Here is a 25,157-nt window from a genome sequence, read left to right on the forward strand (position 1 = left end):
TCATTCCCTTTGGTAACTTGAAATCTGTAACTGGCCTGGTAACATCATTTGTACATCATTAGAAAAACAGCTCATTATTTTCTCATTATGTATGGAAGGAAATGGCTGCAAATGACACTAAGGAACCTCTTGTAGTGAAAAACTCAGCATTCATTTGGAGTGAGAAACAATCTGGCCACTTCCTTGCATGCTTCATACCTTCTACTTTTCTTATTTTTGAAAGACTGCCAAAAAAAAAAAAAAGGCTTGCGCAATGACTTGACTTTGTTCCAAGTATGCCAGCCTTAAACCTGGCAAACAATAGATGACTCTTTTAGTCTCCTTATTTTGTTTGTTTGTGTGGACTACTTTAGCTAGTCATGATGTGATGTGTATCCTTCGCATCCACATTTGGTGCCTTGAACAAATCAGGAGAATTAAGAAAAGGCTTGCAATGATCCTGTGCTTCAGTTTCTACACATTTGTAGCATTAGTGGCAATATCCCCAGTTACGGTGGAGGTGGAGGAATGGGGGGGAAAGAGTGCAGCAAGCAAGAAAGGCATGGAAGCATTAGTAAGAGTGTTTACAGAGGCCAGTGAGTTGCTTAGTTTGTGAACGAATCATTAGAATATTGCAGACAGGATGTTTGTTTCTTACTTATTGGATTTCCCCCGGAAAAGAGTAAATCTGGATTAAAGGAGGTGATACGTTCTGGCATTTCAGTGCCAATGACATTGCATGGGCACTGCACAAACAGCAGTAACCCCGGTCAAAAAACGAGCCTGAAAGTTGCTGCCTCAAGCCAGGCATTATTTCACCTCAGAGTTTTGGGCATTTGAGATAGAGTTCATGGCCTCTTTCTCAGAATTAAATTGGCCACATTTTGTTTCTTTTCTTTCTTTCTTTGGTCGCATAGTTTTTATTCTTTTTCATCCCTGCAGCTGCAATTCTATGATTCTGTGATCTTTAAACTGTTTGACATGGTTGCATGGAAATGTATTTTTGTTTACATTAGAGCATGTGGCATGCAACAATTTCATAAAATTAAAATCGAAACAAAAACAAATACTCAGATAAGCCATTCCAAATATATTATCAAAGTTGTGCCAAAATGTATATACCAATATGATTGCATTTGTCACAGATATGAATGGCATATAGTAAAGTGTATTGCTTAGACTGGTCATCATAAGCAGTGCTTTTTTCTGGGGGTACACAGCGGTAAGCACACCTCTAAACATTTTGTGAATCTTTGTACTTTCATCCATGTACTGTATTTATTTTTCCCAATTTGAACTATAAAATTTTGATTTTCTTGAGTCAAAATGAGAGTACCCCTAAACATTTTTCAAAAGAAAAAGAGCACTGACCATAAGTAAAAAGCAATTTGTATCAATAACAATTAGAATTTATAGGAAGCAGGGAGGGAGGGTAGAAGGAGAACAAAAATATAAGTAATTCATGCACACTGTGCTGCAAACTATGGGTACTATTCTACCCCTATGCCTCATTATTTGCAGAATCAACAAACTCACCCTAGACTACATAAAAATTGTCGTGCTTCTTTTGGTCTCTTGCTACTTTTAATTTTTGTGTCCATTTTTCCAACTGTGCTGTTTGCCAAATGGCATTATCCCATTGGTCCATACCTAATAAGCATAATGGTGTGGGCACATATAACAACAACAACAACAACAACAACAACAACAACAACAACAACAACAACAACAATTTATTTGTACCCCGCCCATCTGGCTGGGTTTCCCCAGCCACTCTGGGTGGCTTCCACAAAAACCAAAAATACACTAAGATGTCACACATTAAAAACTTCCCTAAACAGGGCTGCCTTAAGATTTTGTTGCTATTTAAAACAACAGCCAATATCTGTAGGGAGGAAACGAAATGGTAATTGATGCTACTATAATCCTATTGACTCCAATGGTATGGCATGAAGGTCAGTGCACCAGTGCTCTGTACATGGGCTTGTGCAGTATATACAGCTGGTGCTATAGCTGTTCAAACAATGAAAACCTGCAGCCATAAGGCTATTCCTAACACTTCCCAAATCCCTTTTCAAACAACACTTGGTTATTTCTAAACACTTTTCAGATAACACCTGGTTATAGTATTTCAAAACACTTCTCAAATAACACTTGGTTCTTTGCAACACTTTTCAAAGCCTATGAGAAACTCACCCCAGGCATTCCACAACCTCTCACATCATTTGGGAAGAATGCACCCTGATGGTCCCAGACTTTAAAAGAACAGATATTTAAGTTCCCTGCATATTAAGGCTGCATTTCTTATCACCCGCCTGCACACAGTATTTGATATTTCCCATTCTAGTTATATGCATATAAGCAATTCATGCAAGACACCCAGTCACTTTAGACTCAAACACTCTTTTCCGTTGAGAAACTAAAATAATAGTCACATTGCAGGGAGCTTATTTCCATTTGCAATTTTCACCCAGCATGAAGCATTTAGATTTTAAATTAGAGTCGAAAGTAATAGGACATCCTAATCAAAAAATCCCAATTAAAATACCTGAAGTATTTTATTGATCCTGCCTGGGTATAATTTCTTATATACAAAACCATCTGCTTTCATTTCTCTCTCCTAAATGAAGCCGTTTCTGCAGGGCAGTTTATATAAGTTTCTGAAAGCTAGGTCAAACATAGCACAGTTTTCTCTCTTGGCCAATTTTTACATTGCACTTCATACTCTGGCACGGATAATTAAGTACAAAATCCACACATGTCTCCCCAAGTCTGAAAGGTGTGGGTGAGTGGGGGGTCGCTGGGGGGGGTTGCTGGTACCTTTTCAATGATTAGAAGTGGTGAATAGGAAAGAATAGGATCTGAGTCCTTTTGACTTTATCTTGAGCCACATCTTTGATACACTCTCATTTCCTAGCTGTAAGATTCTTACCACGAAGTTGAGTTCATGCCTTTCCTTCAACCCACATTTTCTTCTGGCTGTGGTGATAACCCTGAGGATCTCTTGCCCTCAAAGGCTTTCTGCAGCTTCAGCACATATTGAATGTCTGGCAGCAACGCCTGATCTACCTGGCATACGCAACCAGTCCAGCACACAGAAGTAGCATGTTGGAAAAGCCAGTATATTTTGCATAATAATGGTTCATAGCACTAAACAGCACATCCACAGCGCCTCCCAAATAATCCAAAGACTCTCCCCAACCACACAGAACTATGCCCTACAAATCTGGTCAAAAATTCAGAAGCGAATCACACACATTTGGAACGCAGAGCTGCACACATGCACAAACGTGTGCTCTTTCATACACAAACATGGAAGATACAGACAAGATGCACATGTCCTGGTGACTGTGAGGCTTCATTATTCTGGACCTTAAACATGGAAAGGGAGAGCTTGAAACAACTATTGTGCTTTATACTGTTGCCTTTGTTTATTAACCAATGTGTGTGGACTGATTCATTATTGCTAAGATGCTAAGATGGACACCTATGAACTTTCTTCTATTACAGCATACAGTTTTACCTTGGTTCTCAAATTTAATCCGTTCTGGGAGTCCATTCGACTCCCAAAATGGATCAGAAGCAGTGGAAGCCATGTCGGACATTTGGGTTCCAAAAAACATTTGCAAACCAGAACACTCACTTCCAGGTTTGTGACATTCGGGAGCCAATTTGCTTGACAACTAAGGCGTTTGACTACCAAGATACGACTGTACTGAAGATTCTCAGGTAGCCTCTTCTCTAGGCACTGACCAGATGCAGATTTGTTTAGCTTCAGCAAGCAATATTTTTACATCATTGGTCCTCAACTGGTGGGCTGAGAAGCATTATTGGGTCGCAGCACTACACTATACAAATATATGATAACAAAAAAACAACAACAGAAGTTGTTTCCAATACATGTTTGGTTGATTCTAAAGATAAGAAACAAGAGAGGTATTGAGAAGACAGAAGTCTACTGCTATAGGCCTTGTCCTGTTATGGATATTTTGGTCCATATGGAGCTATTATGGTTTCATAATGGGATCATAGTTTCATCTTTTGTATTAATTCAAATAAATATATATTTTCAGCTAATCAAGCACTGCATAGTTATCTGAGTAAGAACCTTCAGAGTTTGACTCATATTTTGCTTCCTAGACAGGGCATTATGACATTTGGGCGAGTGCCCTATAGTTGGTAACACTGAGAAAGAGAACAGAATTCATTTCTTCAGTTTCATATTCTTATCATGGGTATTTCCACAACAGTCCTGCAATATTTCACTTCACAAAGTCTCGCTTTGTTTGTCTTTGCTCACTGTCAGTGGCCAGAAAGATGGCACAGTATCCTTTCACTTTATTTTGAGAAGGGCTGAATGATACACTACCTAACATGCACAAACTTTCCATTATTCAGTATGGCATTTGATACACAGATAAGGAGGACTGTAAAAAAAGGTGGGTACTCTTCATTCCTTTTTTGAAGAGAAGGATGAATGCATCCTTTCTGGAGCTACAGAAGATATGAGTTTTAGGTGGCAGGCTTTCAGTAATAGGCTGAAGGATGTCTGCTTGATTAGAAGAGCAACGCAACAGCTGCATCACAAGCAATGTTCTCTCCAGCACCCCTTATTCCTTGTCACTCTGTAAAAGCAAGAAGTTTAATCCTAGTTCATCCCAGTGTTGTAAATCTGTTGCAGCTAAGGCAGAACCTCTTATGCTGCTGTTGATTCTCTCCTACAGTGTATTGGTTTACTTTTGCTAACATTTATACAAAGGAAAGAAGAAAATGGCCGCATACACCACCACTCTAAACACAAAAGCCATCTGTTGATTTTATGTCTCTCCCTTACTGAGCCTTTATAGACAGCATTTTAGGCTGTTGAAAGCAATTTGTGTATACCAGCGGTGGGAAGGTTCAGTCCCAGAGGCCAAATGCCTGCTGGCCAGACTCAAAGGTCACAACCTAGGCCACACATCCCACCAACCCTGCACCATGCTCTTCTTGAATGCTTTTGCCTGGCTGGAATGTGTCGTTGAACTGTGATACTGTTTCTTGCTTGCCTGAATGGAAGATGGAGATTATATGTGTGTGTTTGTGTAGAAACCTCCGACTGGCTGGCATGGAGCCTACTGTACAAAGGTTTTGCCTCTGGCCCTGCTCACCACAGGCTTGGAAGGTTGCCCATGAGGAGACCCAGCCCCTGCGCTGCAAAAAGGCTTCCACATCCCTTTGAACACTCCTGTAAGGTATTGCCATACTATATTAATCATCACCATCCCATTTTATTACAATGACATTTGAGTCAGGAACTTCCCAGCTCACACTCATAGTCCCTTTACTGCAATAGCTCCAAAGGAGGCCACTAATTTGTTGAGGTAGCCATGTAAAAGTATGCTGACAGAGTATACTGTCTTCTAAACCAGGGTTTGCGTATCTGTGACCCTCCAGATGTTATTAAATGCCAGATCCTATCAGCCCTAGCCAGGATAGCCAATGGCCACTATTGATGAAAGCAGCAGTCCAGTAACTTCTGGAGTGGCAAAGGTTCCTTATTCTGTTATAGGCCATCAGTGCTAGAATTCATACAGACTGCAACAAGCAGAACTGTGTGTGGTCATTTCAGAGTTGGTTGGGCTTTATTGACCCTGGAATAGGTGATTTTAAAGGAGGCGGGGAGTGGCATTCCTATGATGCCATCATAGAATTTCTGCAAGCAAGAGCAACCTTCGTCTTCCAAGCCACACCTTGACTGCACCACCTGGAAATTCCTCTGTTGCTTTTTATAGGCTTATCACAGAATGAGAGACCAGATTGTAATTATCAGAACTACAGATTTAGAGGGAATGTTCTCAGAGGAAAATGTGAAATGTTCCCAAAGGAAAATATGCTGGATCAGTATGGTTGACTTAAATTAATTCACCATCTTTAAAACAAACAGGGCCACCCCCCTCCCCCCCAAAAAAAAAGTAGTGTGCAAAGTTCAGTCTGGATTTGGTAAGCAACAGGTGGCTTTTACATCTACGATTTCACTTTTTGTAGTTATTTTCTTTTTTTCTTTTACATTAATGAACATGATTCCCAGATTGATCTATATTCTGAGAGGAATTCCAGTTCATATTCCCTGAAAATATTTCCAAAAAGAAAACTCCTTATTAAGGAAATGCCTATGGGGTTTTTCACCTCCCAGACTGTCATTATACATATATACATATATCCTAGGGTTGCCATATCGAGCAAGTCAACTGAGCTTAAAAAAGCTCAACACTTTTGGGGTATCCTGGGGTTTATTTAAATGGATATCATTGGGATCAAAATCCATTAAAACCCAGGGTTCACCTGAAACAATTTCATCAGTTAGAAAGATATGAGACATTATGTCTTGTATTTGACCAAATTTCCCATGCTAAACTGGGGGAACCCTACTTTAAAAGTTGGTGGTGGGTGTAGTATGGAAGAACTGGATGGATGCAGGTAAACTAACTTTAGACCAAGTGATAGATGAGAATGGCTAATTCTATACTACAGGTATATTAAAAGAAAAACACCAGTTATCACATTTGACCCAGTGGCAATATTTACGGCTGCAACATATGTTAACATCTTTATTTGGGCCAGCAGCTTTTAGCTGAGATATTAGAACAATTGGCTAAATCCACTGAGACTAAAAAGCCAGCAATTGTTTATTATAGATATCTGGTTTCAATTAATTGATTTGATGTACGAAACCTAAGAAATGAATGGAATAGAGAACTGGAGATTCCTATTTTACCCATTCAGTGGGACAATGTTTTAACTTTGGTAGGCAATGTGTCATTAGATTATAAACTACATATTATACAACAAAAATAGTATTTAGAATACATTGGACTCTACTACGCTTGTACAAAAAGAGTCTATCTACAACCACATGCTGCTGGTGATGTAAAAAGGAAAATGCTTTTTAAAAACATGTTTATGCAATGTCTGATGCTTACAACTTTTTGGAGAAAAGTATTAAGATGTATAAATACTACTTTGGGGGGGATTAAAATTGTCAGATGATAATATTCTCCTAAACTACATAACAACTATATGTGGTTTGACAGCAGCTCAAAGTAAATGGACTCTCCACACGCATAATTCTGCTAAAAGACTATTGATATATTGGAAAGATAATACCAAGGCCTCCGTTGAACAATGGACAGAAGATATGACCACTCTTGCAACAGATTGCTTTTAGATGTAGATTGTGTGGACAAATATAATGATATTTGGAATGCACTTATGATTCTAATATATGATCCCTTAAACAAAATGTTAATTAATATTTAAGCCATGAATTTGAAAATAATGACAGAGAATTATGTTTGCATTTAAACCATTGAGTTTAAATTGTGTTATTTAGCTTGTCTATTATATAATGTGGAATTGTTTCTTAGTGGTGGTATTTTTAGAAATAAGCTGCATCAAGCAGTTACTGAGTCAATTCACGATGGGGGATGCCAATGCAATGCCCTCCAGGATGTTGCTGCACTCCAGCTCCCATCAGCCCCTGTCAGTGTGGTCAATGATCAGGGATGATGAGAGCTGCATTTTCCTGATTATGCAATTCCACTGATAGGAACTGGACTTCCTGTACTATTTTTTCTCCCCTAATGCGCAGGCTGATGCAAAGCCAAGACCCTGGAAATTTGTCAAATTATATCTACGGTACCTACTTTCCAGTTTGGAAAAAAAAAGCTCAGGATTAAGTCTCCTAGTTTATGTGAAATCAAGCTATCAATATTAATCATGGATATGACCCTAGGGCTGAAGAAGGAAAGGGAAACTTTTTATTGCATATTGAATGAGAGATCCATCGTTTGTGAATGCATCCTCCTCCTCAGACAAGCTGGGCTGCAGCCATTGATTATGTCAAATGATGTACACAGAATTTATTATTCACTGAGTATGTAGGTGACCCGCTTCCAAGAGAGACAGAGAAAACATCCTAGTGCTTCACCACCCCTCGTTGCAAGTCAAAGGGCAGGGGTGAGCGACCTTTCAAATTGTCATGGAGATAGCTTGAGAGAAAACCTGCCCAGGCTTCTCTTCTGCAAACACAACACAGGCTTAACTCTCTGTCAATGAGATTGTCTGCAGCCTGAAGTGTCTGTGTTGGCAGATTCAGAGCCCAAGAGAACAAATCATATAGGTGTCAGTATTATTAAACAATCACGGCAAAATGTATTACTGGACTGGGCTAGGGTAGATGGCTTATTTCTAGATGAATCTTATGCACATCTCAGTGCATTTGTTAATGAACTGGATCCCAAGGATAGACCATACACGAATTGTTACACAATGATATACAAGTGACTTCCTAGCTTTTATTAGGATAACATTTGCAAAAAAAAAGCATCTATTTCTCACTGAAAATTATGAGAAGCTGGTGGGATTTAATGTATACATGTACTTGTGTTTTAAATGACATAGCCCAAACCTTCATATGAATTGTCAGGAAGAATCGACATACTGCATAGTTGCTAAAATTTGCTGGCATCGTGAAATTAACAGGGCAGTCAACAGTTAACAAGTGTCACAATGCTTCAGCTCCTTTTTAAGCACCGGAAAGAAAGTGGTTTAATTAGTCATTATTGAGATAAGTGGCCTTGTACTCGAGATTAAAGGGATCATTCTGCTTTTAAATGAAGGGTGGTAGTGCTGGTTAAAGAAAAGCACTTCAAGCTACAAAATAGGACTGGATGTACATTTTAGTGTATCTTTCATCTTTGTTGGAAGCAGCCTAGAGTGGCTGGGGAAATCCAGCCAGATGGGCGGGGTACAAATAAATTATTATTATTATTATTATTATTATTATTATTATTATTATTCACAGAACGAAAACTGGAATTTGCTTCCTACCACAAAGTGAGTTCTTCTGTTTACCTTGACTGCATAGTTGTAAGTACCAAGGTCTTGTGAATGGTTTAACATGTGTTGCTGGAGTGGGATTGAGTTGGGTGTTTGTATCCAGAGTCTCAAGTTGTCAGGGTTCTAGGAACAGAAATGTCGGCACTGTGCTCAAGTTTCCTCTGCATATGGTTGGGGAAGAACTGGAGCTCTGTGATACAGCATCTGTCTTGCATGCAGAAGGTCCCAGATTCAAGCCCTAGCACAGGCTTCCTCAACCTCGGCCCTCCAGATTTTCTGAGACTATAATTCCCACCATCCCTGACCATTGGTCCTGCTAGCTAGGGATCATGGGAGTTGTAGATCAAAAACATCAGGAGGGCCGAGCTTGAGGAAGCCTGCCCTAGCATCTCCAGATATGCCCGGAACACTGAAGAGCCACTGCAAGTCAATGTAGGCAATTTGGCAATACTGAGCCAAATGCACCAATGGCCTGTCTCAGCAGAAGGCAGCTGCCTATGTTCCTATGTGTTCTGAAGGAGAGCTGGCCCAAGGCATTTTGTAGTCTGAGGTGGTGCAACAAATGCCTCCCTGCACACATACACATCATGGCGCATGGTACCTAACGCTGGTCAAGTTATTTTGACACCTGACACAAAACTTCACAACGCCTGGGAGTAAAAACGCAACAGTAATGAAAAGCGAACAAGTTCATGGCACCCAAAATCTGCTGCCTGAGGCAGCTTCCTCACTCTGCCTAATGGTGGTCCTGTTCTGAAGACAGGCTTATTTTCAAAGGTTGCTCCCTTTTTGTGCACTGAGCAGCCTGTCCCCATAGCTTTCCCTCGCCACAGTTCTCTATTGGGAACGCTAGCGTGTGTGAAATGAAGTCAGAGTGACACCACTGCATGCTGCATGCTCTATCGTTAAGCGGTGGTCTCTCTGCGTGGAGTTTTATACACCGGCAATAGTGTGCTGTGATTGGCTGCTGAGCTAAACTGTATCCTACTGCTGTGGTGATATCGAAGAGTAGCTTGTTGACTTGCCGGCAGCTATTTTAAAATTCCCCTCCCACTATTGATGTTAAGGAGGACTGAAATTCTTTGTTCCCATATCTAGAGCTGGTGTAGAGTTACACAATGCTGGTGGCATGGCTGGCATTTCACTGGCATAGTAGGGCTTCCACCAAATCCAATAGACCCTCAGCTAGTGGATCTGAAATGTGAATTACTGATAGCTAAAGCCTTTATCCTAGCCAGACATGCTTACATTATCAATATTGTAATCAGAAACAGCAACAAATGTATTATACTGAAATTGACATGGTGCAGTAGAAGGAAACTTGATTTCCCATTAAATCTGACCCCAGGTTCATTTTCCTCATACAACAGATGGGCATATAGTTACATATTTACATATTATTTACATATTTACATATTTACACACATGCATGCATACATACATACATACATCAAGTCTTGCGGTTTAACCAGAGGAAGAAAAATTATTAGCAGTCATGTGTGGTTCTTAAGCACTCCAAATGAACTGATTTTGTACTTTCTGAATACCTCCCTTTGTTTTCTTCAGCTGGAACTTTCTGTAAAGGACTGCCCTAAATAAAGGCACATTGCAAATGTATCAAATCCCTCATTATACACTGAAAAGTAGTTAAGTCCACCCGGGCCATAAATCAGTGCATAGCAGAAAGAACTGACCCTTTTATTTCCCCCCCCCCTCCTTTTTTGGCAGACTATGATAACAAGGCAGGGACCATTCATGGCTGCATTTCCAAACAGGCCTTTCATGCAACCAAAAACACTTTAAACATATTTTTAATCGTGGGGATTTACATGTGAAAAATGTCAGGATAACACTGAGAAGCTGTACAGATTTTCAACTGCAAAAAAGAAATCTGTTGCCAGTTGCAAAATAATAAATAGCTGAGAGCACAATTCTTTTATTTTTATCAGTGACAAAGCTTTTCAGGATCATATGCATTTTCATTATGACACTCAGATAATTCTGTAAACTGTGGTTGTATTTTAATCTTGTTTTTAAGTTGTATTCATTCAACTTGTTTTTATTATTGCTTGTTAGCCGCCCTGAGCCCGGTCTTGGCTGGGGAGGGCGGGGTATAAAAAAAGTGTTGTTGTTGTTGTTGTTGTTGTTGTTGTTATGTTGAACTGCAGGCCTGTGCACTACCGCCTCCCTTCTCTTCCATGGCTTTCTTCTCAATCACATGTTTAGTGCTAACCATATTTTGTCAGCCATTACAGAGCTGACCAATTGTGGTCAGAAGCCCTTGCTCTCTAAACTAGAACCAGAACCCCACTTCCAAACCATGGTTTCTACTTCTAACTGATGCAGGGCTAGCACAGGCTCTAGCGAACTAATCACTTTTGGCATATTCAGAGAAAAGCCAAGCACCAAAGGGGTAGAAGGAGAGAGCAGAGATCTCATTTCTGATCTCCACAACTGAATCTTATTGCAGACTTTAAAAACAAACACCCCTAAAATAAAAATGAAAACTAAAATTTAAGAATTGATCTAATATCAACTGTAAACCCAGTTAACCAATTTCACCTATCTATTTACTGAGCTATAAACACTATAATTATCTAATAGATACAAGATACAGAAATATTCCTGGTTGTTCTGTCTGAAAATATCTTCAGGAAAGGGTGTGCATTTTTTTTATGGCTGGTTTGCTGGCTTAGATAACATGTTTACATAGAAGTAGGTTGGGTCTGTATTGCTTTTCCAGCTTGACAATATATTTCTAGGATAGCTCTTTATTATAACACACACACTCCCAAACTCCAGCTGTAAAGACAAAGCCTTCGCTGCAGTAGAAACCAACTGTATGACAAACCACAATTGCTCTCCTACTGTGGACACTCAAATTCATAATAAAGCCTTTCTTTGTGTATCTTTCTTTATGTTTTATTGAAGAGAATCAGGATACCTCAGGGGACATCCATTCCAGAGATGCCATTTGGGACAGAAAATGTGCGTGGAAACTTGCTAGCTTACGTAAAAAGATTCCAGATATCAATTAAGAACTCCACGTTCGCATCAGCAGAGAGGATTCAGGGAAGGGAAAGAAAGGAAAACCTGGTGTCTGTTTTCATCCATTAACATGCATAAATGCAATTATTAATTAATTAATTGGATTTTATATGCCACCATTCATCAAAAGATCTCAGGGTGGTTAACAAGATAAAATCACAAACAAATAGTTAAAACAGAAAAAAAACCAAAACAATAACTCCGCATCCCACAAGCACATTTAAAATGTTGTTGTTGTTGTTTAGTCATTTAGTCATGTCTGACTCTTTGTGACCCCATGGACAAGAGCATACCAGGCACTCCTGTCTTCCACGTGTTAATCAGCCAAATGCACCTATAACCTAGCAAAACAACAGAGCTTGATCTCTAAAGCATAGCATGGAAGTACCTAAAAAAATTGTCTCACCTATTATATACCCAAACAAGCACTGCACTCCTGCAGATGCCATGCCACCAGGATGTCCATTCAATACAATGCCAGAATGGGGCCTTTAAAATGGTGGCACCGATCCTTTAGCACTCCTTCCTGTTACATATATCTGTTGTTGTTTTTCAGTGCCTATTGAAGACCTTCCATTTTCAACAAACCTTTTAAAGTGGAGGATCTTATCTGTAGCTGTGCAGGATTGGAAATTGTTTTCATATAAGTTTTTATTGTTCATATTTATACGGCTGGGTGTTTTTTTTATTGTTGGTCACTGCAGAATGCTTCACAGGAAGCAATATCGGCGGCTATTTGGAAGCAGCAGGGGCAGCTTTCCGCCGTTGCTGGAGCAAATGTTCCCTCTTCCCAATGGGTGAGCTGGCCCCCCTGGCTCCAAAGCTGGTTGGCTAGGCAGCGTGTCTAGGAATTCTACCTTTTGTTACGGTGCCAACCAGGCTGCTTTGCCTTTCTGCACATGAAAGGGAATTGAACTGAATTGGGTGGGGTGGAGGGGAGAATGTTCCTACCGCTGCTGCTGACACAGTCAAACATCAAAGGGAGAAGAGCACAGTGTTTTGTTTGTGTGTCCAGAATAAAGAGAAATTGGCACTGAGAAGCTGGGGGTAAACATAGACACCTACAAGGGATGCTTCTTCTTTTTGTTCCAAGGCTGAAATCTGTTGTTGTTCTTAGCAGAAGAATGCTGGCAACAGGTAGTAAGTTTGCAATGGGAGCAATAGCTTCGGGACTCATTAACTTATTGTGTGCATGGCTGACTAATGTTATACGCAATATTCTTAGTGTTGCAATATGGAGATACAAGCGTTAGGAAGGATTAACACAATTGGGTCAAGGTTAATCCTAAACATGAAGTTAAACCCCATAGGAATGGAACTTTAAAGTTTGCATGCATTTCGCTTCTCTGATGGATCTATATAAGTGTACGAAATCCTCCAGCTTAAAAAAATATGTGTGGTAAATCCCATTGGAATTAGTGGAACTTACGTATAACTAAACATAACATAGGATGTTATAAATTGAGTTCACCATTAAATGGATTTATATTTTTATCTCAATTTTGACTATGGTAGTCTCTGTTCTCTTTTTTCCTGCAGTGCTTTGGTATTATATGTCATCACAAAGAGTCTAGAGAAGTTTCCATCTGGTCAGTTTTTTAAATGTAGGGATAGAAATATGATTATATATCACTTCTATGGCCGGCTTTTCCTCCCACAAAAGCTAAGGAACCCTTGGAGATTCATTTCATGGGGACTGATGTGGAATACAAGTAGGCGTCTCAGACATTAATGAGCTCCATAAATTAATTATACATTTTGCAAGAGTTTCTCCTTTCAGTGGTTTTAAATATGATACTCTTCAGTATCACTGCCTATGGGTCTTTATACCATGAGCAAATAATTTAAGGTGTGCCTCTTCTACTATATTCATCACAATTTCCATGTTAAAGTAATCTCACTTTTATGCTAAAAGTCTTAAAGCCTGAATCTATACATATTTTCTCAGACGTAACTCCAACTGAATTTAATGAGCTTACTCCTAAGTAACAGTACAGTTATGGTTGCCATATTTTGAAGAGCAAAAAAGAGGACACTATGACAACTCTCAGTTTGAATACCCCTACTATATGTAGGCTATAGAAGCTGTGATATATTGCTGAGGGGAGCAGGAGAAGAGAAGAAGAAAGTAAGTCTTCAGCTACCAGTTATGTCTATGTCTCATCCAGAAAGTACAGTCTGAGACATTTTGGCAAATTTAAAAGATCTAACTGGACAGAAATTTTACCCTTGAAAAAGAGAACATGTATATTATGACCTTGATCATTTCATTTTTTAATGACATACCTTCTACAGAGTTGGTGTTTTCTAAATTGTTTTTACATGTATTTTCTGAAATGCATCTCATGGCTCTTTGGAGAAAATACGACTTACGCAGAACATCAAATAACTTTAGGCAAAGTTTAGCAGGTGTTTTCTTAAATAAGATGATTTTCAAGTGCTGCTCAGTTTCAAAAGTGGCAGCATGTGGCATGGAGAACAAAAGGCCAAAGCTCCCTTCTGCAAGGAAGAAAGAGTCCTTCGGATCACAGATAATTAAGTCCCATTGCAATGACTCATGCCATTGGTGGAGAACCTTCAGCCAGGGAGCCCAACTAGGCCCACAAGACCTTTTATTTGGATTACCAAGTCATTTTGGCCAACAGACCTGCCCTGCCATCATAACATGAGGTGACTGACAGGTGATGGCCAATGGGAGTTGGGGGACCTAAGAATTTGGCTCACCTGCTGAAGCTGGTTCCTGACATATCCAATGGCAGCAAGCTTTTAATTTATACCTTCTGTTTTATTGTCTATGGATTACTACAAATCTAATTACTGTGGGGAGAGGATTCATGAGAATAAGCTTAACAATATGAAAATATTTTACCTTGGTGCTTAGTTTAGAATGACACAATCTAGTTTTTCCTACTGTGTGAGTGTGTCTATATTTACACAATACTTTACCACTCCATGTATGCTAATCTGACTTAAGAGATAGATAAACAGACACTCACATTCTTATTACATAGGCTCATGAATAAACACTGCTGTGTCGAACTGTCTGTCAGATAACTATATGTTTCAGAGTAACAAACCTTCTATTGGATTATGCCTACCATTGAGGTGGCCATAAAGAGGAGAGAATTTTCTAAAGAGAAGGAAGAACTGGTTCAACCAGTTCAAGGACAGCATCTGCACAGGAGCCTCCTGGACAGCTGGAACGGGGACAAGAGCTGTTCATATGCAACCTGCTTCTTCCTTCTCCTCAAATGCCTTTTTTCTTCCCTTGAATAACACCAGGGAAATGTTCTGCAGAGACAGTTCTTCAAGAAAATGGGTATCTGAGACGGCTAAGAAACTAGACACCCAATTCTTTAGATACCACCATATTCTTTCTCTAGCTATCACCCTAAGCAGTACTTAAGTTCCATGAATAGCCTCTTTTGAGGGACTTTAATTTTACCCACCAGAAAAGCTGCTATCAAAATATCCTGGTTCTTAATAAAGCCCACCCTGTTCAATGCACAGTCAGAGTTGCGGGAGCCCGTAAACAATGAAATGTGCCTTCAACCATAGGCTAATATCTTCAAGAAGTCTAAAAGAAGTATGATGTTCCTCTCCAAGCTAAAGTTCATTTAAAAAGAGCCAATCTGAAAAGCTCTAATTTCCTTGCCTTTATCTATATTTCTGCAGCCGCTTTTGTTCTATTTGTGAGGTTAATTAGTAACTAGTCTCGAAAGGCAGTTTATAATTTGAAACACACTATCATTGCTATAAAACATGCCCAGACTTTTATTACATTTGGGAGGAGTGTGAATCTATTTATGGATAAGCAAAATGATCTGGAGGGTGTATCCAGCAATCCAAACCTTCCTTTAAAATTAATGTTTTGTTTCAACATTATCTGACACACAACTAGTACCTGTATGTATGACGTATGACCTCTCTCTCTCTCTCTCTCTCTCTCTCTGCAACAAAATGGAGCATTTCCTTACTAACACAGGTTGATACAAATGCTTTTATAAGGATAACTGAAATAATGGTAAAATACCACTGATATAGGCAGTATTTGGCACTATTGTACCGCAAAGAGAGAAATGTAATTTCCACTTATGCCTCCAGTACTCAGTGGCGTAGCGTGGGGGGTGCAAGGGGGGCTAGCCGCACCGGGCGCAACATCTGGGGGTTAGGGTTAGGGGCGCAAATCCACGGATTAGGGGGCGCAAATTACTTGCCTTGCCCCGGGTGCTGACAACCCACGCTACGCCACTGCCAGTACTGCATAGTTCTTCAGAAACTATGGCCACCTCCAAACCATCAGGACTTTGTGGAAGGGATTCAAGAACATGCTGGCAAATGTAGCTTCCTGCATTTAAAGTGGATTGAAGTGCTTTGTCACCCTAGTGCAACAAATCATGTTTTAGAAAAAGAAAGACTTTTGGAGTTAGGAAAGTGAAGGGGAAATGCATTGGAAAGTGTAGAATGAAGAAATACATAAACACCCCACAAACAAATCAGGATGATATTCATTGTCATATAATCTCCCTGGTAACAAATCAGAAGGAAGGTTCAATAAAGAATGGATTTAATCTAAGCTCTGCATCGGATTTGGGACAACAAAATCAGGACGAATGCTCAATGTATTGGCTGTCTGGAGAAGCACTATACCACTCTGTGCATTCTAGCCATACAAAAGTCAGAGGTTTTTATTCTTGCCACGCACACATCCTCCTGTTTTAGATTAACAGCATTCCCACAATGATTCCTTATTTAGAGCTCTACTTTGGAGCTTTGATGGGGTTTGTTGTGGCACATGCAATAACTTAGCTGGATACAGCCTAGTATATTATTATTGTTGTGGTCATTATTAATGATAGAACTTACATATTATTATTATTATTTATTTGATTCCTTACCTACCCTTCACGCTAAGGTCCCAGGGCAGGTGGCAACAATTTAAAACCCTAAAACAATTTAGAACACATTACAATCATGGAAATAGGGCAGGTCCTGAAAACATGCATTTGATGCGTCAAAGGCCAGGGCTTCTCATGTTCTTTCTTTGTTAAGCTTCCTTTTCCAAGTGGTTTTATAGACAAAAACACACATACACACACACACAAAGTGTAGCCATAACCTGTTAAAGATATGCCCCCCTGGGTTGCTTGGCAGCTGAATAATATTCGTCATGTGGCAATCTGGGAGAGGGCTTGTGGCAGTGCCCTGTCCTTGGAATGCCCTTCCCTCCAACAAACAGTCAGTGAACCTTTGCTAAGCTAGCCAAAGAAACATCTTTACACCCAGGCTTGTGGTTGAGGCCTGCATTCTTCTATACGCTGCTGTCTGAACTGTGAATAAGTTCTGTTCGTTTTAATGGACCTCGCCCTGTTATCGTTTACTTAGTGGAGAACAGGTGATAAATCCTTTTTAATAAATAAGAGGAAATAAATAGCCTGAGCACGGTGCAAGAGTTCACATAGTCCTTTGATCAGCTTCTAATAACGAGAGGGGTAATTTAGAAGTTCACGCTAAAGGTATTTGCTGCTGGCAAAATGGCATTTGCTGAGGTGGAATGAAGTGGTTCTTTTAAAACACATGATTGCAGTAGGCAAGATGTATTCTCCTTTTTATGGACTATTAAAGTCGCTGGCCTATGACACCGAGGGCCTGAGAATTAAGAAAGCCTTTGAAAACCAGAATTCCAGTCAGCCAAAGTCACCTGACCATTGAAGAGAGCCACTGTGTGGGACACGGTGACCAGACTACCAGCCTTGAATGTGAGCGAGCCCAGGCTGAAACCACGGCTTCTCACAGGCACAAACCTCAGTGGGTGGCCTTTGGCTAAAGCGGCCTCCTGCGTTAATTGGGAAGGCAAAAAGAGGGAACTCTGTGTACACCAGCGGAGGAAGGGAAGGCTATAAATGCGAGAGATAAAAGAGAAGCCCTCATTCCGCATATAGCTAAAGGCTGCAGTCTAAAAGATCATATGCACACCATCTGCTGCTCCACCAAACACCTCTGCTCGGAGCAGCTGCCTGCCTCAGAACCACCCAAATGAGGCTTCCTACTATTTGGAATCATTTCAATAATTTGGATTCATTTCAATAATAAATACATGGCTGTGGCGGCTGCAAGAGAGATTTTGGATTGTATATTGCATTAAAAAAAATAAAGTTCTTTCTCTTTCTTTTAGGCATCTGAACTAATAAAAGAAACTCCAGCCTACAGTATGTTTTAAAAAATAGCTTGGAGATAAAGTGTGAACGCTGCGAAGAGCCATCTTCGCTTTAAGTTTGGGGGAGTTAAAAACAACAACAACCGTGGGGTGTTGTTCCTGGGAGGCAGATGCGGGGGAAACTTTCAGGGGGAAAAACTCCTGTTACTTATGCAGATGGAACATACATGCCTCCCTGGATTGCAGCCAACCAAGTCAGCTCTGGTAAAAACATAATTCTAAATTTAGCTTTGGTTGTAAAGAATTAGAACAAGGATCAAAGGAAATAGCAGTTAAATTTGGTCCCTTTCCCTTCCTTCTCAGGCCATATGATCTGTGCTTTCCATCATTGGTTACATGGGAATGGGGCATCGTGGGTGACTTTTGAGGCCGAAATGGCTGCCTTTGGGCTTGCCCCCTCAAATTTTATTGGGATATGTGTGTGAAGACCCCTCAGCCCCTATGAGTTGGCTCCTATGTCTGAGCCCTATTTCCCAGGACCCCTTTCCTGCAACCCAGCACTAAAGGAATAAAGAAGAGAAAGAAGCTTTGGATTTTTTGTTTCCCAAACCCAGTGGACACAGAACTTATAAAACCTTGTACTGTACAGTAAAACATTCCTCCTCACATCTCAAGGGATAGCATTAATGACCATGCAGTCAGTACATGGGTAAAGATTTTAGTGAGAAATCCCAGAAAATTGCCTTTGGAAACCAAAGAAGTGAAATGTCAGAACATAAAAGAATTTTATTAGGGGAAAGAGGGGAAAGGAAGGTCAACCATTCCTTTCACACACTTGGGTTTGCAAAGAAAATCAGTCTAGCCTAGCTTGCTACATTGTTAGCTGCTTGGGTAGAATCTTGGGTTCCAGAGCACGTGCAGAGTTCCTTGCAGAAGAGAGATGCAGAAAGAAAAAGAACATCTTTGGGTCCCTTGTCAGTTGTTTGTTTGTTTGTTTGTTTGTTTGTTTGTTTAACAATACCTAAGGTTGCATCCAGTTCTGCCATTCTGCTCATGCAATGGACTTCCTGCCTGCTCAGCTGCCTCTGCCACTAGTGGAGAAGCAGTGCCAGTTTCCTGTGAGATCTTGCAGAAATCTCACGAGATCTCACCAGAACCCACGGCCACCACCACTTTCCAGGCACTGCCACACAACCCAGGTATGGTAGGCTTCGCAGGGGGCGGGGCAGGGTAGTGGCATTTTCCCATTTTGCCCCAGGTGGCAAAACAGGACATTCCCCGCCCCCAACAGATTGTAGCACATCAGGCCTCCTGGATCTTCACTTCCCCACTGTTTCTTGTTCTCACAAGATACAAGAGCCATGAAGGGAGAGTGGTGTGTGGAATGAGAATTGAGTGAGAAATCTTACCACCAGTTTCCCCTGGGATGTTAAATGCATGTGAAATAATTCTGCATACTTTAAGAATATAACAGAAGACAAAAATGGTACACTGTGTGTGTGTGTGTGTGTGAGAGAGAGAGAGAGAGAGAGAGAGAGAGAGAGAGAGGGAGAGAGGGAGAGAGAGATTTGGGGTCGCAAAATGTTGATTGAAGACAAGGCTATGCCCCCTGCCACTCATTTTTTGATTGTCTCCAGTAGGCACAGCCTTTCACAATCTACATTGGCTGTTTCGTTACATGTCCTTACATGTAATGTGTAATACAGACCTTAGGTTTGGTAAAAATAAAATAAAATAAAAAGCAATGCTTGCCCCCATTTTCCTTCTCTGAAGCAAAAAGGCTGAAATGTTCCTTTTGCTGCCTCAGGGCTGCCATTGCTTCCATCAGCAGCAACATTTGCCAAGCATTGTGTCACAAGCGAATTAAGCTGTGCTAAAGGTTATTGATTTTAAACCGGTTGTCTTTTTTTAAAAAAAAAATTATTAAAAGAAGGACGATGCGTTGGTTTTTAATAAGGCTCCCCCCCCCTTCTCTGCTCAAACCAACAAGGCCAGATTAGTTAAATAAATGGTGAGATGAATTGTTGCCTAGTTCCATTTCATTCCTTGCTATTTAATGAATTATTAATCTTAATAACAGGGGATGCAAAGGACTGTTGGCAGCTTTCGCTGGAAGGTGTCGCAGTTCTCAGCTATCCCTGGTCTAATAATTAAATGGTAGCTTCTGGCACTAACTTGTACCTGAAGTAGAAAGTCCCAAGTTCAAAATATAGAAGTATAAAAAAGCGAGGTGTGGGTAAGTGAGTGGGGGATACACAAAATTGACAGCTTTCATTCAGACTGGTGAGTTCCATTCACAGGTATGAGCATGCGAAAATACTCAAGCACACAACCACATAGTCCTGATTCTGGAATTGTAAGTGGGTTTTTAAAACCTCTCATAGGTTACCACTTGTGCTTAAGGCTCATGGATTTCAATTGGATCACTATTAGGCCTGGGCAATGTACCCAGAACCGGTTTGAGGGCCAGAGCACAATGGCATCTTCACTAGAGGGCATATTGAGAGTGGGATTTGCCTGAGCCTGATTCCCCCCACTGCAAGTGCCCAGTGTGTGGAGGGAAGAACAAGCTGCATTGCGAGGCACCAGGATCAAATTGCCCCCACTCCCACTGAGGGAGCTATAGTTCGCTATGGGTGCTGAGAGGTGTCAGAAGACCCCTATTCCCTTTCCACAGTTACAATTTCCAGAATGGTTTAACAGCCAGTCCCTCTTCATGGGAAACTCTGGGAACTGTAGGTCTGTGAGGGGCATAGGGGTCTCCTAACAAGTCTCAGGACCCATAACAAACTACAGTTCCCATAATTCTTTGGGGACTGTTTAAAGTGGCACTAGAATGCATGTTGTGAAAAAAGCAGGTTCAAAGCTCCATTCACTGCAAAGCTCACAGTGCATGTGACCTCGGATTAATCACACAAGATTGTTACGAGGCTAGGAAGCGGTGGGTGGAAGACCTTGTGTGCTGCCTTCAGCTCCTCAGAAGAAAGTGGGCAGTAAATAAACAATGAGATTCCTCACCTCACCCCTGACTTTGGATTGATGCAGCATTTGCCTTCTTACCATGCTGTATTTGTGCTGTCTTGTCTAAATACAGCCTAGCTGTCATATGAACCATGTCTGGCATATGAACCATGATGATGGGGTAGGGAGAGTAGGGGGTGCATAGGAAAGAGCAAGCTTCTTTTCTCCTCTGTTTGCTGACTTGAACCGCGGCCAGATGAAGGGATCTGACCAAACCCCTTCCCTCATTCTTCTCGGTTTATTCAGGAAGCAATAATTTGTCAGCAATAATTTGTCACTGGCAAAATGACATAATTGAGGACCGTGCCAGCAAATTCTCTCCGCTTGTGAAAGCTGCAGACTGTGCTCTCTGTGTTACAGCAGCTTCTCAGGGTTCAGAGCGTTAGCATAAAGGGAGAGTCCATCTTATGAACACATGAGGTTTCCATTTAAGCTCTAATGATCTAACGAAGGATTATCTGGAAGAAAATCCGATTGTCTCGAGCCCTTCAGTGTGGTAGGCGTTGAGCCAATTAATCTAGTTTATGTGTATCCTCTTATTTCTTCCTTCACAGACTGGCTTCTTTTTTTAGTAATTGTGCAAAAGAGTGTTGGTTTTGACAACACTTGTGGTCTGAAACGTGCTCAAGGTATCACAAACGCCACTGCGTCACTCTGCTTGTGCATGAGATAAAATGAAATAATATAACATGAATAGGTACTTACTAAACTAAAGCTTTGTCCTCCCTCTATTCTCTGTGTTAATCCATGTCATGTGGGGATGTATATGCAATCCTTTATTATGCTTATTCAGAAAAAAAAGTATTGCTTTGCTCAGTGGAACTTATCTCTGGGTATGTTATTTTATTTATTTATCTAGGAGCTCAAGGAGGCATACATGGTCCCTCCCCCCATTTAATCTCCACAACAAGCCTGTGATCTAATAATAAGGTGAGAGAGGCAGTGACTGGCCCAAGGTCAACCAGTGAGCTTCATGGCCAAAGTGGAGATATGAACCCCAATCTCTTAGGTCCTAGTCTAACCCTCTAACCACACTGGTTCACACAAATGGACATATACAAAAAAAACCAGCCTGAACATATTCTAAGGTAACAGTGGTACCCAATGGACATTCTCCAAACCTTAATGGTACCTGCCCCTGCAATATATACTGTAGCATGCAGAGATAAATGCCTGTGATTATTATGGGCTGTGATTATTATTTCTTGGAAGTTTATTTATTTTAAATAGTTACTACCTGCTCTTCCTTGCCAAGGCAATCCCAGAGAAAGGTATGTTAAAATAGTAGGCTTGTATCCACCCTAAATATAATTCTAGGCTCAGGCCTAGCCCAATGCAGTTTGCTGGCTGGCCACATTATTTTGGCACCTAAAACCAAAACAACCAACCAACCAAAAAACCTACAAGCCCCACTCCCTGGCAAGAAATTTACAGTAATAAGTAACGGACAATCTGCAGCCCTTTCATGACACCCCAGACCAGCTGCTTCACTCTTCCTAGTGGCAGGCCTGAACCTGATTTCAGTTCATTTCTTTACAATTCTGGAAGGGGATGCCAAGTTTGTAAGGCCCTGGGAAAGTTGCCATCTCCAGTCACACACATCCCAAGCTTTCCAAAGGAGAAAGAGGGGTGGGTGGGTGCGCACCAGACAGCAGGATGGATGAGCAGTGATGACTGTGTGGTCTTCTCCCAGCTTGGTGCTGTAAAGAAAAGTAAATGGGCAAGGCTCTCACCAGCACCCCTATCTGCAGCAGGGATGGTGAACCTGAGGCCCTTCCAAGGCTGCTGGACTCCAGCTCCCAGCATCCCTCACCACTGGTCGTCCTGGCTGAGGCTGATGGGACTTGGGAGTCCAAAAAGATCTGGAGGGCCAGAGGGTTCCCATCTACATTACCCATAATGCCTCTGGAAGCTGACTCCAAAAACCAGCAGGGCCCAAATATATTGGTTATAATGGCAGCTGCATCCACCTGGCCCAGAACTTCCCTTTATTGTAGTGTTTTTCCAAAAGGAAGTCAGCATTAGCCATGGCAGGTCAGACCCTCCAACACTTCTACGATGAAAATAGAGTTGTCATATTTATGAAGAAGAAGAAGAAGAAGAAGAAGACGACGACGACAACTCTGGGCAGCTTCCAACACTTATAAAAACATAATAAAACATTAAACATTTTTTTAAAAACTTCCCTATACAAATTCAGATGTCTTCTAAAGGTTGTATAGTTACTTATCTCCTTGGCTTGGGGGGTCCATATCCTCCAATATTTCTCTGATGAAAATAGGGATATCCTAAGGAAAAGTGGGACATTCCAGGATCAAATCAGAAACTGGGGTGGCTTCTGTAAATCCAGGGCTGTCCCTGGAAAATAGGGAGATTTGTTTTTTTTTTTTTTTAATAATAATTTTTATTACATTTTTTCCAAATTACAAAGAGAACAAAAAGAAAGGCAGAACAAAGGAAAGAAAGAAAAAGAAAACAGAAAATCTCAACCATTTCAACCACTTATTTCAAATTTCCATTGGACTTCCCCACATCTCCCACATGGATGCATTCTTGATAATAAAATTATCAGCAAATTATACCCTTATTTCGTGTGTTTCTTTATATTTTCAGTTGCAATTTAAGTTTAAATCTCTTATTCTCCAAATACTCTGAAAATATTAGCATAATATCCTTTTTACCCGTTTAAACTTTGATTCTTTCATGAGTGTTATCAATTTCATAAATAATTAAATTTCATTGCTGGGGCTACCATTCCAAATCATACGACGTCTTATGTTTCATACAACTTATGATACTTCTGCAAATAGTCTTTAAATTTTTTCCAGTCCTCCTCCATTGCCTCTTCTCCCAAGTCTCGGATCCTTGCAGTCATCTCGGGAAAATAGGGAGATTTGGAGGGTCTGAGGTCTTGACATTTGCCTCTGCATTCTGGATGCCAAAGGAAGACCTGTCAGAAACTCTGCAGATTGCTAAAATTCACAGAGAAAGCAAACTGGCCATTTTTCTTTTCCATGTTAATATATTTCAATGCGTACAATTTTATACACTGCCCTTCAACTAACATTGAAGCTAATCTAAAAATAAAATGGCTGAGTGACAGAAAAAAGAGAGGGGTGGGGAAGAAACTGGTTTGGCTGGTTAAAAGCAGGACAGATGAGCCTTGCAACATCCCCTTTCATAGCCTTCCTCTGACAATCAACTTGGCCATGACTTTGTTCTAGTGGGAAAAGCCAGTTTTATTATTTGTTTTACAACAAATTAAAATATACACTATGGCTATACAGTGAAACAGATTATGCAACAGAAAAGTCAGAGCACAACAGTAAAAAATTAAATACATCCATAAAACTGAGACCAACACAGAGATCTACAGAGCATTCTCCGAGACCAACAGCCAGCCTATAAATCAGTCAGAAGATTCACAAAGCCCTTGGAAACAAAGCAGCCATTGTCAGGCATCTAAACACCACCAGGGGGGAAAACATCTCTATTAGAGGAGTCTCAGAGTTTTGGTACCACCACTGAAAAGGCCCTGCCTGCAGTAGTCATTCGTTTCACTGCTAGACAATTTAGCCAAATGTATAGAATAAAGCTGTTTCATTTCCTCCCCGCCCCCCAAAGAAATACAGCCACAGGAGTTGGACATTTTGAGGAGATGAATGTTGTATGTTCCCCACTGGTTACCTTTCTTGTAAAATCACCACGTCTGTTTTCCACTCACCATGGTTTCCCATGCCAGACTTCTGAACTAGGCGGGGAGCTCTCCAGACATGTCAGCAGTCCAAGAATCTAGTGCTGAGCAAGAGAGGAGCTGTCCAGACAACTGCTAGGCTAAGAGCAGGTCTATGAATGCTGTTGTATTAGCAGCTTCCAGGAAGTAACTGAGGAAATGCTGCCCCATCCTCCCTGGCTCCTCCTCCCAAGCAAGACAGATTATGGGAGTGCCTTATATTGCCATGTGAGTGCTGACTGAGGCTCATTGATCTTGCTGTTCTTCATGATCCATTGCTGGCTGTGGATCATACAGAGTTGGGGAATGAGCCCCACTGGGGCGGATAATGTCCTTCAATTT

The 25,157-nt window shown here is 40.8% G+C and overlaps 1 long non-coding RNA gene across 1 annotated transcript; it reads right to left on the reverse strand.

Moving 5' to 3' along the window:
• Window positions 1-15,903: 15,903 nt before the first annotated feature.
• On the reverse strand, window positions 15,904-22,903 carry LOC309525584. Its single transcript, XR_014216443.1, has 3 exons — window positions 22,816-22,903; window positions 16,157-16,286; window positions 15,904-16,002 (listed from the first exon to the last, which is right to left on the reverse strand). It is a non-coding gene; the product is annotated as an uncharacterized lncRNA (long non-coding RNA).
• Window positions 22,904-25,157: the final 2,254 nt, after the last annotated feature.

This window comes from Podarcis vaucheri, assembly GCF_965113315.1.
Source record: "Podarcis vaucheri genome assembly, chromosome: 2".
Taxonomy (NCBI): Eukaryota; Metazoa; Chordata; class Lepidosauria; order Squamata; family Lacertidae; genus Podarcis; species Podarcis vaucheri.